The sequence below is a fragment of the Schistocerca piceifrons genome, chromosome 3, assembly GCF_021461385.2.
Source record: "Schistocerca piceifrons isolate TAMUIC-IGC-003096 chromosome 3, iqSchPice1.1, whole genome shotgun sequence".
Taxonomy (NCBI): domain Eukaryota; kingdom Metazoa; phylum Arthropoda; class Insecta; order Orthoptera; family Acrididae; genus Schistocerca; species Schistocerca piceifrons.
In genome coordinates, this window is record NC_060140.1 from 78,297,565 (window position 1) to 78,311,316 (window position 13,752).

The window sequence follows — 13,752 nt, forward strand, 5'->3', positions numbered from 1 at the left end:
ATTACAAGCCCGTGGCGGCTGGGTCGCGCCGCTGACCCCAGTTACGTCCCGCAAGCGGCGGCCGCACGTGTTGTTTGCCCAGGAGTACGCTGTGTGCTCAGGTGTGTCCGCGATGGGCTGTCCTCAGACCTGGTACGGCGCTTCTCCCACACGTCCTCGGAGGTGCCGAAGCGTCTACATCTACATCTACATGACTACTCTGCAATTCACATTTAAGTGCTTGGCAGAGGGTTCATCGAACCACAATCATATTGAAACTTCTTGGCAGATTAAAACTGTGTGCCGGACCGAGACTCGAACTCGGGACCTTTGCCTTTCGCGGGCAACTGCTCTACCAACTGAGCTACCCAAGCACGACTCACGCCCCGTCCTCACAGTTTTACTTCAGCCAGTACCTCGTCTCCTACCTTCCAAACTTAACAGAAGCTCTCCTGCGAACCTTGCAGAACTAGCACTCCTGAAAGAAACGATATTGCGGAGACATGGCTTAGCCACAGCCTGGGGAATGTTTCTAGAATGAAACTTGCACTCTACAGCGGAGTGTGCGCTGATATGAAACTTTCTGGCATATTAAAACTGTGTGCCGGACCGAGACTCGAACTCGGGACCTTTGCCATTCGCGGGCAAGTGCTCTATCAACTGAGAAGGTAGGAGACGAGGTACTGGCAGAAGTAAAGCTGTGAGGACGGTGCGTGAGTTGTGCTTGTGTAGCTCAGTTGGTAGAGCACTTCCCCGCGAAACGCAAAGGTCCCGAGTTCGAGTCTCGGTCCGGCACACAGTTTTAATCTGCCAGGAAGTTTCATATCAGCGCACGCTCCGCTGTAGAGTGAAAGTTTCATACTAGACACAATCATGCTATCTCTCTACCATACCACTCCCGAACAGCGCGCGGGAAAAACAAACACCTAAACCTTTCTGTTCGAGCTCTGATTTCTCTTATTTTATTTTGATGATCATTCCTACCTATGTAGGTTGGGCTCAACAAAATATTTTCGCATTCGGAAGAGAAAGTTGGTGACTGAAATTTCGTAAATAGATCTCGCCGCGACGAAAAACGTCTTTGCTTTAATGACTTCCATCCCAACTCGCGTATCATATCTGCCACACTCTCTCCCCTATTACGTGATAATACAAAACGAGCTGCCCTTTTTTTGCACCCTTTCGATGTCCTCCGTCAATCCCACCTGGTAAGGATCCCACACCGTGCAGCTATATTCTAACAGAGGACAAACGAGTGTAGTGTAAGCTGTCTCCTTAGTGGACTTGTTGCATCTTCTAAGTGTCCTGCCAATGAAACGCAACCTTTGGCTCGCCTTCCCCACAATATTATCTATGAGGTGTTTCCAAATGAAGTTGTTCGTAATTTTAACACCCAGGCACTTAGTTGAATTGGCAGCCTTGAGAATTGTACTATTTATCGAGTAATCGAATTCCAACGGATTTCTTTTGGAACTCATGTGGATCACCTCACACTTTTCGTTATTTAGCGTCAACTACCACCTGCCACACCATACAGCAATCTTTTCTAAATCGCTTTGCAACTCATACTGGTCTTCGGATGACCTTACTAGACGGTAAATTACAGTATCATCTACGAACAGACTAAGAGAACTGCTCAGATTGTCACCCAGGTCATTTATATAGATCAGGAACGCAGAGGTCCCAGGACGCTTCCCTGGAGAACACCTGATATCACTTCAGTCTGGTAGACATTGGTACAAAATGATCTCGGCTGACACTAAAAAGTTGTTTATATTAACTCGTGGTGTCTGTCCTTTCGTAGATGTCCTAAAGGACAGACACCACGTACTCATGTAATTGATTTGCCTACATGGGGAATGCATCCATATTCTTCAGTGCTGATGCACAAATACGTCCGACCTCCTAAGGGAATCCCCGACTAGCGAACACGTAGGAAACGGACAGGAACTGCGGGTAGGTGGCATTCGGTGGGTGTGTGAGTCGGCCGTGAGGCGTGCTGAGACAGTCTGCGCAGATGCGAGAACACTGATAAGACTGTGAGTCGTGGCGCGGCTATCGCCAGTGTTCTCGCACTTTTAATGGCATCGCTGCCATCGATTATAGGGTCACCATCTTTGCCTTCCGCGATTCAGGCCGGTGGTCGGGTGGTTAACGGAGAGAGAAAAGAGACAGCGGAGTGGATATTCGCAGCGTCGGAGGTGGCTTGTTGATGTTTACCGTGAGGCCTGTGGTTCGACGCCTGTACGCTATGGGCAGGATCAGCTAGAGATCCCGGCACTGACTTGGTGGGACTTCGGGTTTGGTATCGCGTTGGTGCACTGTTTGTTTTGGGGCTCTCCTGCTGCGAGGGCATGTATAGGTTCTTGTTACTGGCCAATTAATCTGAGATGTGTCTATGGCGTGACGGAGGAAATGTGTGATGCTCGCCGCTGTTGCATGTGAAAACGCTCCGTCTGCCTTCTGTCTGTGCAGGAAATTATGTGAAGTAAATAGCTGATACCACGGCGACGTCTTGCTCTCACGCGTTGTTGAATGTGTTTCGGAATTACCGAATGGTGAAGATATCCCACGTGTAAAGCAAATGAAGCCATTTGCGCCATACCAAGGTACTGTTTTATTCTGCTTAAATCTGTGTTAGTTATTTGTGAATTTATATGCCCTTCTTTAGTTGCAGAAGTTGTAGAAGTGTGTAAACAGAGAGCTATGCGGAAAGGGATGTAAAGTTGAAACCCTTCCAATAAGTGAATACACTCGAAGTCTGTATTACTAAAGGTGCCTTCCCATACTAGCACCTACCTTGGGTAATAAGTGTTACTCGGAGGTTATCATGGTACTGTAAGTAATTATTATACACAAAACTGTTTATTCTGATTATACTAAATTGGAGATGTAAGGTCGGTTGTGTGCCGCTGTAAATTACTTTTGTCTCCTCTGTGTGGCAGCCTAGCATTGTCAGTGGCTTCAATCATTGTTCCTGTCATATGTCGAGTTTTGTATTCGTGGGTTTGCTTAAGCTAACGCTGTTGAGTTGTAAGACCTATAAACAGGCAAGTCAGACTGCGTATTCTATGAGCTCAAAACGATATTCTATTACGTGGTACCTTAGTTCGTTATAGGTTAGAAGTATTTTACGTGTTATTAATGTTCTGCCGTTTGCTTTGTCTAAAGAGGAGCTAGTTCTGTGAAGTACCGTATTTACTCGAATCTAAGCCGCACTCGAATCTAAGCCGCACCTGAAAAATGAGACTCGAAATCAAGGAAAAAATTTTTCCCGAATCTAAGCCGCACCTGAAATTTGAGACTCGAAATTCAAGGGGAGAGAAAAGTTTTAGGTCGCACCTCCAAATCGAAACAGAGTTCGCCTAGTTGTAATATGAGACACAATTTAGGTCGAATGAATGACGATACAGCTGCAGTAGTTTGGTTCGAGTCGTAAGGTTAGCAGTTACGGTTTACCAGGTAGCCATTGCTACGCGTCACGCGCTCCGTCCGTATTTATACGGATATCCTTCCTTTTTCACGTGCTTCGTGTGGTTTGAATTGATTGCTTATTTTTCTTTGATCTGATAAGTGTCGTTCTCTTTGTTATAGGTGTTTACGTCACTCTAAGCTGAAAATGCATTACTGTACTGTGTCATGCATTGTTTGTCGCATTCTGATAGTGCGTGTTTACGGTCTGTCGCCGCTCGCGGCGTGGCTTGCTTTTGTGCGCGCTACCGCCGCTTACAAATTAAAAATAGAGAGGAGTCGTCTCATCAGCGAAACATTTGTTGTTACTTACACTACTTCTTTCTTTGATAATGATCAACAAGAACCAAATAATAGACTGCGTATGATAGATGATGTTCTGAACGAAATTTTAGCGAAAGTTTTTCTCCATTTGAAAATCTTTGCAGGCGCCTCTTTAGTTCATTACATTCTGCACAGAAATTAGAGTCATCTTAGATTTAAAAATCTAGCCAGTTGCCGTGCTTCATTTCTGACTGTATCACTATCAGGCATAAGAATAATACGAATATAAACATGACATGATATGTATATTCTTCCGCGTTTGCTGTTGTCTCACTCTAGTTTCGTAGTTTATTAGGCAGACAGGATTTAAATGAGATAGGAGCAAACGCGAAACAATACATGGCAAAATGTTTATATTCGTATTAATCTTATGGAGAAGAGAATACTACATGTGATTCACAATTCATAAAAGCTCCTATTAGCAACCATCTCTTCTCACAGGTAGGAAAAAATTCAGAACGTAGAGTTGGCCATATTGACAAACATCCCAAACAGTCTTGCCAGTCGGATTTTCGTAGTGCATTGAAATGCTGCTACATTCGAAGATCAACAATACAGAATTTGTATTTACTTCGTTGGATAATGTACCAAAACGCAGTGGTCGAAACTCTGGGCGGAGGAAAAAGGCTCGTCTTCCACTTTTTTTTTTAATTTATTTACTGACGCAGAGATTTTGGTGCCAGTATTTATCTTTGTGCCTACAAAGCATGCCTGTGTGGCGCTACATATATTCGACGGCAGAAGTTAGTTGTGGTGGCACCCATCAACATTTTTCAGAACTCCCGCTTGCTTTGCACTCGATTCTAAGCCGCAGGCGGTTTTTTGGATTACAAAAACCGGAAAAAAAGTGCGGCTTAGATTCGAGTAAATACGGTAGTCATTTATATTTTATTAGTGAGTTACGCGTTGTGCCTTTTCATGTTAATTGTTTTTAAGAAGCTACAAATGAGTCTGTGTATGTTGCAGGTAGCTGAAACTGACATGTCCACGGGGGTCGCGTCCTGACGGGGTTGACAGTGGCCCTTTTTCCTACGGCACATCCGGCTATCCTCCTTCAGTACATTTATCTTGCTTATATCGTCACTACGTTTGTCGAGTGGAATTAGGGCTTACTGTAATCACCTTATATGTTGAAGTTAAGTATCTCCTTTGCCACGGTGCGAACCTTCATGGATATAGTCGTATTCTCATCTGTAGAGATTGATAGTGTTATTCATTTGTTCTCGTCACATGTATGATTATTTATCTTGTTATATTTAATGTCAGTAAAATGTAAGTGTTAGCGAGGTCCGAATTGGGACGTTGTATTCTCCTCTTGTTGAAACTAATTTGAGTGATTTTATTCCTTTTTTAAGTATCTTATAGATGCGTACATTTTGCCTCCATGTTTTTATGGCTTCCACATTAATTAAAATTACAATAAAGGTAAATTTCGCAACGGAGGGTTTCGTGTATTTATTAGTTGCTAAGTGGCTCCTAAGTTAAGTGCAGGAACCCTACCAGACTGTATCCCGGATGGCGCACCTGTCTAGTAAGGAGCAGGTCCCAGGTTCGATCCGGATCCGGTACACAATTTCACTGGTCGCCGTGTCCCGATGCAGCTTACATCAATAATTGCTTTTCTGTCCTTTCTCCCCACTTGTAACCGGATATCCTCCTCTGGCATTACTTTTCCTCAACAGTAGTTGTCGATACAAGTATTATTTTTAGAATTTTGGAGAAGTCAGATACCTCAGTTGCTTTCGTTGAAAACATTCATTTAATTTTATACACAATATGTTATATTTCAAGTTAAAATATATGAAAAGAAATTACTTTGCAAGATATCTTAGTTTCAATGCTATAACCGATAAGTACTAGTTCTGAATGTACAGTAAATATTATTTGTTTTTAGAAACTCTTGAAATTAGAAATACTTGCACACTTCAAATTTCTGTTATTATTTACGCAATCCTGTACTGTCTACTATGTTTATTTCTGAATTCATTTACGAAACAATAACTGAAATTCATAAGGTAACGTAAACTAGTGGGAATTCATTTGTTAAGAAAAATTGTAAACACTATGAAATATTGTTATTTCCGCAGATTGTGAGCGTCGTAAGCTTGTCTCTGATGTGATCGGACGTATTTTTGTGGAATAGGTGCGAACAATGTAATTTCGGCTTTGTTAATGTGAAAAATCGAAAGACCGTATGACATACTAAAATGTCAGGAACCATATTTACGTAGAAATGAAACATTCTGCGACGACAACCTTCCAATTTGCTTAGTTTAAACCAACCGTGAGGACCTGATGTTAGATTTTCAGCTTCAAGAAGCAGACCCTCAGACAAGAAGAACTGGAGCCATCTCAACACGACGAGCTAAGTAAACCTGAAAGTTTATTGTAATCTTTTTTCCTCTCAAAATCTTCATAAAGACTATGCTTATTAATTACTTGGACTGGGAATTGTTTAATGTGGAAAATAGCTGGAAGAAGGAAGGAGGGCGGAGATTACACACTCCACATTCAATTTACGTTCTAAAAAGTTGTATGTCACTGCAGGAGGTGCTTATTTTCATTACTAAACATCGCGGGGAACTTGCTTTTCATTATTCACAGAAGCGTCCGTATTAACTCGTCAGGTGCGTACCATTCACCAAGCCATTCTTCAGGTACGGTTCACGTGGAGGCAATATGATATGCGATACGATGTGTGAAAGGACACGCTACGGGACGCAGAAGCATCCCGCATCGCGCTTAGAAATGTCGTGGATTTACTGGTTCACACTGGAACGAAACCGATACAATGCCGACACATGTCTCTGTCGCATCGTCAGGCGCAACAGGGAGTGCTGGTCACTCCACGCAAGTGGTACCGTACGATACGTGGAGGCAGTGAAATTTCATGTCATCTGATTTGCCTAAAAATTATTTTATGTACACGAAGCAAAGCTACATTCGTGTCTGTAGTTAGTTTCTCAGTAAAGCCTTTACTTTTCTGGTAAAAAAATAAAGACTGCTGCTTTTGGATTTATGAATGTTCTCTGCTACACAACGATTCTCATTCGATTGTGAGGAAACAGTAATGAAAAAAAAAAAAAGTCCCCATCTTAAAGCTACACATTACAGATCAACTACGAACTGGAAAATCTGCAGTGAAGAATCACTGGTCAGTTTACGTTTGCTGAATTCTGTAGCATACACTGAACAGCCAAAACATTGTGACCACTGCTCATCGCGACGTTGGATGCCGCCTGGTGGCACGTGACGCGGTAACAAAAGTATGTAAGCGGACCAGAGACGGATGGGGAACCATCCTAGCGAAGATATGGGCTGCAAAGGGGGAAAATCCACAGAGATACGCGACACTGATAAAGCCCAGATTATTATTACGCAGAGCCTATGAAGGAGTATCTCGAAAACGGTGAAGCTGGTCGAATGTTCACGTGCTACTGTCGTGAGCATCTACAGAAAGGGCCAGAAGGACAGTGAAACTACTACTAGGCGCTAAATGGTTGGACGTCCACGACTTTTCACAGAACGCGGGGCTCGGAGGCCTCTCTGCTCTGGAAAGAAGGATAGATGATGGTCTGTGGCATCTCTGCCGAAAGAGCACAATGCTGGTGCACGCGCATGTGCTTCACAGCAAACCGTTCAGCGTACAATGTTGAACGTAGAACTCTGCAGCAGACGACTCCAACGTGTTCACATGCTGACCCAGCGACATCGTCTGTTAAGATTGCAGTGGCCGAGGAACCATCGGTATTCGACCGTCGACCAATGGGAACGTGTCGGCTCTTGCTGTACCACGTCGATGGTCGTCTCCACAAACGCCTTCATCGAAGCGAACGGCGACTCCAGACATGTACCCCGCCATGGACGCAGGCTGATGGGAGCAGTGTTATCCTGCGGAAAACATTCTCCGGCGCTTGCATGGGACCCGTGGTAGTAATCGAAGGCATCATTTCAAATGCGGACCACCCGCATCCCTTCATGCTTGATGTCTTCCATGACGCCAAAGTCATCTTGCAGCAGTTTAATTGTCCGTGGCTCGAAGCCGTTGTCGTGCTACAGTGGTTTGAAAAGCATTATAGTGAAATGGCGTTGACGTATTGGCCACCAAATTCGCCTGATGTGAATCCGATGGTACCCTTCTGGGTCGCTATCGGGCGCTATCATCATGTACACAAATCAACGGCCCGTTATTTGCAGGAATTACATGGGTTGTGTGTAGACATCTGATGCCACATACTTCCACAAAGCTACCAAGAAACTGGAGAATCGGAAGTACTTAGAACTGGTGCTGTGTTGCACTCCAAAGATGGACTGACACGGTGTTAAGCAAATGGTCACAAACTTTTGGCTCGTCAGTGTGTATTGCTTCGTAAGAAATGTAGCTAACTTATACAAATAGCTCCGAACACTGGAAAGAAAGCTGTACCCCTTTCCAGTCTCGAGTAAACATGTGATACGTTTTGGCGTTTGTCCGAAACGAAGTGCCGCGCTATGTCAAGCTGTCTCGAATTGCCGCCAATACAAGCCGAAGCATTCAATCGCACGTGCGCTTTCAAGGTGCAAAAACTTCTTGGCCTGAGAAATTCTTTCTGTGCTGTTTATAGTCAACTATGTCGTTAACACAAGAGCCCTGTCCGAAAATGAAAGCGCTCGTCCAGCTTGAAGAGAAACGTCCCTGTCTGTGAGATTACGGTACGTAATCATATTCGAGAGATGAGGAAGATAGCGACGGTAATGAAAGAAAAGGTAAGAATATGCCGTGGAATCTATACCATCATTTTTAACTAATTATCCTCGGTACATATGAATTTCACTGGGTAAAGTATCACAGGCACTGCATCAACTTACCTCATTTTATTGAGTAGTTTCTCAGTTGAAGAAATAGGAAGTTAAAAATTTGTGTCCTGCTTTGTCAGAGTAGCCGATACCAGTTGCTCCATAAAGTTTAGACTGTCTGGACTCCTTCAGTAGAATCGGTGGAATTTATGTTCATGTTAAGAGAGATCATGAGACACCGCAGCCAATTTCTCTTTGAAATGAATAGTATTCTACGGATGCACCCGGTACTTCCTTTTCTTTTAAATACTTATTAACCACAATAATGTCCTCTTCAGAAGAGCTCATGATTGCAGCTGAGCCGGAAACGTAATTCCTGCTGTCTTGTTGTTTGGCGTAATGCAGCTCTCATCGCGTATCGCATCGATATCGCATCGCCTCAGTGGAAACGCGAGTGTCGCATCGATAAGCTGATTCCGTCCACTATAATTTTTTTTTTTAAAGCGCGCGACTGTGAATGATGTTTAATATACGAATAACAGAAAATCGAGATTGGCAGCAGAAAAGTTATTCACTGCAAAGTGCCATATAATGTCGTATCGCTTCTGTGCGAACCGTGCATTCTACAGTCTATTTACAACGAGATTGAATCCTAAAACACAGACGTATATGGAAAGTGTTTCAGCATGAACACGCTGATCGAATGCTACTCATAATTATGCGAGCTTACTTTTAATATTTCCAGTATATACAAAGGCCATTTCTACAGATGAAGATGTCTGTGAGTTCATTAAGGCAGCTGAATGTGTCTGAAGTTAATGGAAATTTGAAGGTGACGATTGCAACGAAGCATGCCAAAAGGACGTGAACGTGTAGCTTATCGCCATCTTTCGGAAGATCGAATCATTGGCAAGAGAGTCTTGAGAGCATCGTACAGCAACATCGCAACAAGCAGTTGGCTATCGTGCTACGTCTGCAGAAAGAATGGTGATCATGAGAAGGTCGTAGGGTTGTTGGACTGGCTCTGAAATCTGGACAGTGTGTCAGCGTCGAGAGCAGATTACTGGAGGCTGGGTTGAACGTCTCGAGCTGTCATGCGTCGCTTACCGCTGGCATTACACCACACTAGTGTGGTGTAGAGCTAGAGTTAGTTGAGACAAGACTGGCACTATGTGGTGTTCATCAATGAGTCCCGCATCTGTTGGTAGATGTCAGCTAAACGCCAACTCACTAGTAGATCATCTGGTGAAAAGTCACAGGAAGCAGAGATTATTTAGACCTACTGTAATTACCGTGTGGTGATCTATTGGATATCACAATAGGTCGAAAGTGGTAGTTGTTGAAGGGACTGTGAATGCTCCCTAGCATGTGGTAAGAATGGTAAACCCTGTTGTCATACACATTTTTGGCATAGTTGTTTGTTTTTGTGTGAAAAAAAAACGAACAACTGGTACCAAATGGCAATTTCTCTCAGAATAATGCAAGACATAACGCTGCAGTTCTCACTACAAACGCCTTGAATAATGTATGGGTCCCTGTCTTGCCTTCCTGGTATCCTGATTTTTCATCCATAAAGCGTGTTTGGAAAACAACTGGAAGACTTATTCCTTCTCACCAGCCTCCACACAGCAATCTTCATAAATTGGTACAGTATGTGCTTCAGGCATGGGAAGAAATTCCTAAAGATGATATTCAGAGGCAATGTTCCTTGTTGCAGTGACTGCAAGAGCTTATTTGTGCCCATGGGGATATCATCTGACAATGATCATAATGATGGACGACAGTTCCCAGTGGAATGTTGGTTTGACCGTTTAAAATCTTTTATGTGAATAACAATTACACAAAACCTAATGAATATAATAATATAATATAAAATCTAATAACAGTAAATATTTTCGTCAGCTTATGCTCTGAGAAACGAGTACACAACAGTCCTCTGTGAGGGCAACCAGAGAAAACTATTAATCCCTTACAACACGATGTACTGAGAAGTCTCAACAGACCTAATGAGGTGCAGCGAGTGATTCATCTATAATGGATACCAAGCTATCTTGATATTAGTGGCAATGAGAGCACAGGTTATGTGGTGGGAGAAGCGCGTCACCTACTTCATACCGAAATAACCCTACCAACACACTCGCTACCAAAGCAGAAACAAACTTCAACATTTGCGACAACAAATGCATGTGGTATTCGGATATACAGTGACAGATGCCACGCCACGCTTGATTTCTCAACTCAGGGTTCACGAGAAAGGAATAAGCTACAGCTAACAGACTAAAAGTTCTTTCACCTAGCAGTTAGTCACCGCTGACCACTGAGATACGGAGGTGTATACATACGCACAACGATTTCTATATAAACATTGATAAGCTATTTTGTATTTGTGGTTATTTCACACATTCAGAAGACTGAAGCTGATGGACCGCCTCAGGCGTCCCAATAACAGCTTCATTGTCTCAGAAAGAAACATTTCCATAGGTCTCATTTTGTGGTCGAGAATTTCAGTATGCTCGCACAGCACCAGCTCTGGAACTATGCACGTGGTCAACCAATAACACAAGGGAAAAATAACAACACAAGGGAAGTTCCCGAAACATTAAATTCTCAGTGCACAATCAGGTTTATATGTTAGTAATGGTAGGAGTCACTGAGGAATGAAATATATAGGACGCGCAGGGAAGCTAAGATGAAGTGGCTGCATGAAAAATATGAAGAAATAGAAAAAGAAATGATTGTCGGAAGGATTCACTCAGCTATAGGAAAGTCAAAATAAACTTCCGTGAAATTAAAAGCAAGGATGGTGATATTAAGTGTGCAATGGGAATGCAGAGAAGAGAGCGAATAGGCGGAAAGAGTACATTGAAGGCCTCTTTGACGGGGGATATTTGTCTGATGTTCAAAAATGGCTCTGAGCACTATGGGACTTAACAGCTATGGTCATCAGTCCCCTAGAACTTAGAACTACTTAAACTTAACTAACCTAAGGACATCACACAACACCCAGTCATCACGAGGCAGAGAAAATCCCTGACCCCGCCGGGAATCGAACCCGGGAACACGGGCGCGGGAAGCGAGAACGCTACCGCACGACCACGAGCTGCGGACATTTGTCTGATGTGATAGAAGAAGAAACAGGAGGAGATTTGGAAGAGATGGGAGATCCAGTATTAGAACCAGAAATTAAAAGAGCTTTGGAGGACTTAAGATCAAATAAGGCAGAAGGAATTCAGATTCCGCCTGAATTTCTAAAATCATTAGGAGAACTAGCAACGAAACTACTGCTCACCTTGGTGTGTAGAGTGTATGAGTCTGGCGACATACCATATGACTTTCGGAAAAATATCACCCTCACAATTCCGAAGACTGCAAGAGCTGACTAGTGCGAGAATTACCACACAGTCAGCTAAACAGCTCAAGCATCCAAGTGACTGACAGGAATAATACACAGAAGAATGGAAAAGAAAACTGAGGATGTGTTAGATGATCAGTTTGGCTTTGGGAAAGGTAAAGGCACCAGAGAGGCAACTCTGGCGTTCCGGTTGATAATGGAAGCGGGACTAAACAAAAATCAAGATATGTTCATAGGTTTTTTAGGCCTGGAAAGAGCGTTCGACAGCGTAAAATGTTCGGTATTCTGAGAAAAATTGGGGTAAGCTATAGGAAGAGACGGATAATATACAATATGTACAAGAGCCAAGACGGAATTATAAGAATGGACGACCAAGAACGAAGTGCTCTGATTAAAAAGAGTGTAAGACGGGGATGTAGTACATCTCCCCCACTGTTCAGTCTGTACATCGAAGAAGCAATGATGGCAATAAAAAAAGGTGCAATTAAAATTCAAGGTGAAAGGATATCAATGATACGATTCGCTGATGACATTGCAATCCTGAAAGTGAAGAAGAATTACGTGATCTGCTGAAAGGAATGGTCTACTGAGTACATATTAAATCATAGAAAGACGAAAGTAAAGGAAAGTGGGAGAAATGAGGACAGGGAGAAACTTAACATCAGGATTAATGGTCACGAGATAGTTGAAGTTAAGGAGCTCTGCTAGCAAGGCAGCAAACTAACTAGGTCGGAGCAAGGAGGACATCAAAATCGGACTAGCACTGGCAAAAAGGGCATTCCTGGCCAAGAGAAGTCTACTAATATCGAAAATTGGCCTTAATTTGAGAAGAAAATTTCTGATAATGTGCGTTTAGGGCACAGCATTGTATGTTAGTGAAACATGGACTGAGGGAAAACCCGAGCAGAAGAGAATCGAAGCATTTGAGATGTGGTGCTACAGAAGAATGTTAAAAATTAGATGGTCTGATAAAGTGAGGAATGAGAAGGTTCTGTGCAGAATCGAAGAGGAAAGGGATGTGTGGACAACACTGACAAGGAGAAAAGGACAGGGTGATAAGATATGTATTAAGGCACCAGAGAATGACTTCCACAGTACTAGATGGAGCTGTAGAGGTCAAAAACTGTAAACGAAGACAGAGATTGGAATATATGGAGCAAATAATTGAGGACGTTTGTTGAAAGTGTTACACTGAGATGAAGAGGTTGGCACAGGGGAGGAATTCGTGGAAGCGCGCATCAAACCAGTCAGAAGACAGATGAACCAAAAAAAAAAAAAATAACTGGGAATTTTTGGACTACTTTTACGTCTGGCCGAAGCAGTGTACCATTTTACATGACGGCCATGTCAGACACTGAGAGTATTTGTACTGGGGCAACCACCGGCCACGGAATCCTCCACTCACAAAACAGACCCCATTCTTAACTTGCCGCGCAGCTACCTTCCCAGACCAAGAGAAGCGCCGAGGACGGAGCGACTGGAAAGGCAGCCCTTAAGACACGACTCCAGCCTGGAGCCGTCGGTACCTCAGGTACGGTGTGTGTGGCGGGACGCATAGCAGCCAGAAGCCGCTCCTAGCGCCGCATTCCGGCGGATCTGCAGGCAGCCAAGGCCGGCGGTCGCGCCCTCGATCCAAGGCGCCAGCAGTGAAAGGCGAGCGACCCTCTCTCTCTCTCTCTCCTCTCTCCACTGGCGCTTCCCTCCTGTCCCGACCTCTCGCCTCCTCTCGCTGGCTGCACCTAATAGACTAGACCGGACTGCCAGGGCCACAGGACGTAATTGGTGCAGCGGCAATCGCGATCTACACGGCGGCGCATGTTGACTGCATAATCACTTTGTGTGGTCAGGCC

At 43.7% G+C, this 13,752-nt stretch overlaps 1 non-coding gene across 1 annotated transcript; it reads right to left on the reverse strand.

Moving 5' to 3' along the window:
* Positions 1-279: 279 nt before the first annotated feature.
* Positions 280-354, reverse strand: Trnas-cga. The gene has a single exon. It is a non-coding gene; the product is annotated as a tRNA-Ser (tRNA).
* Between the last annotated feature and the right edge of the window lie 13,398 nt (positions 355-13,752).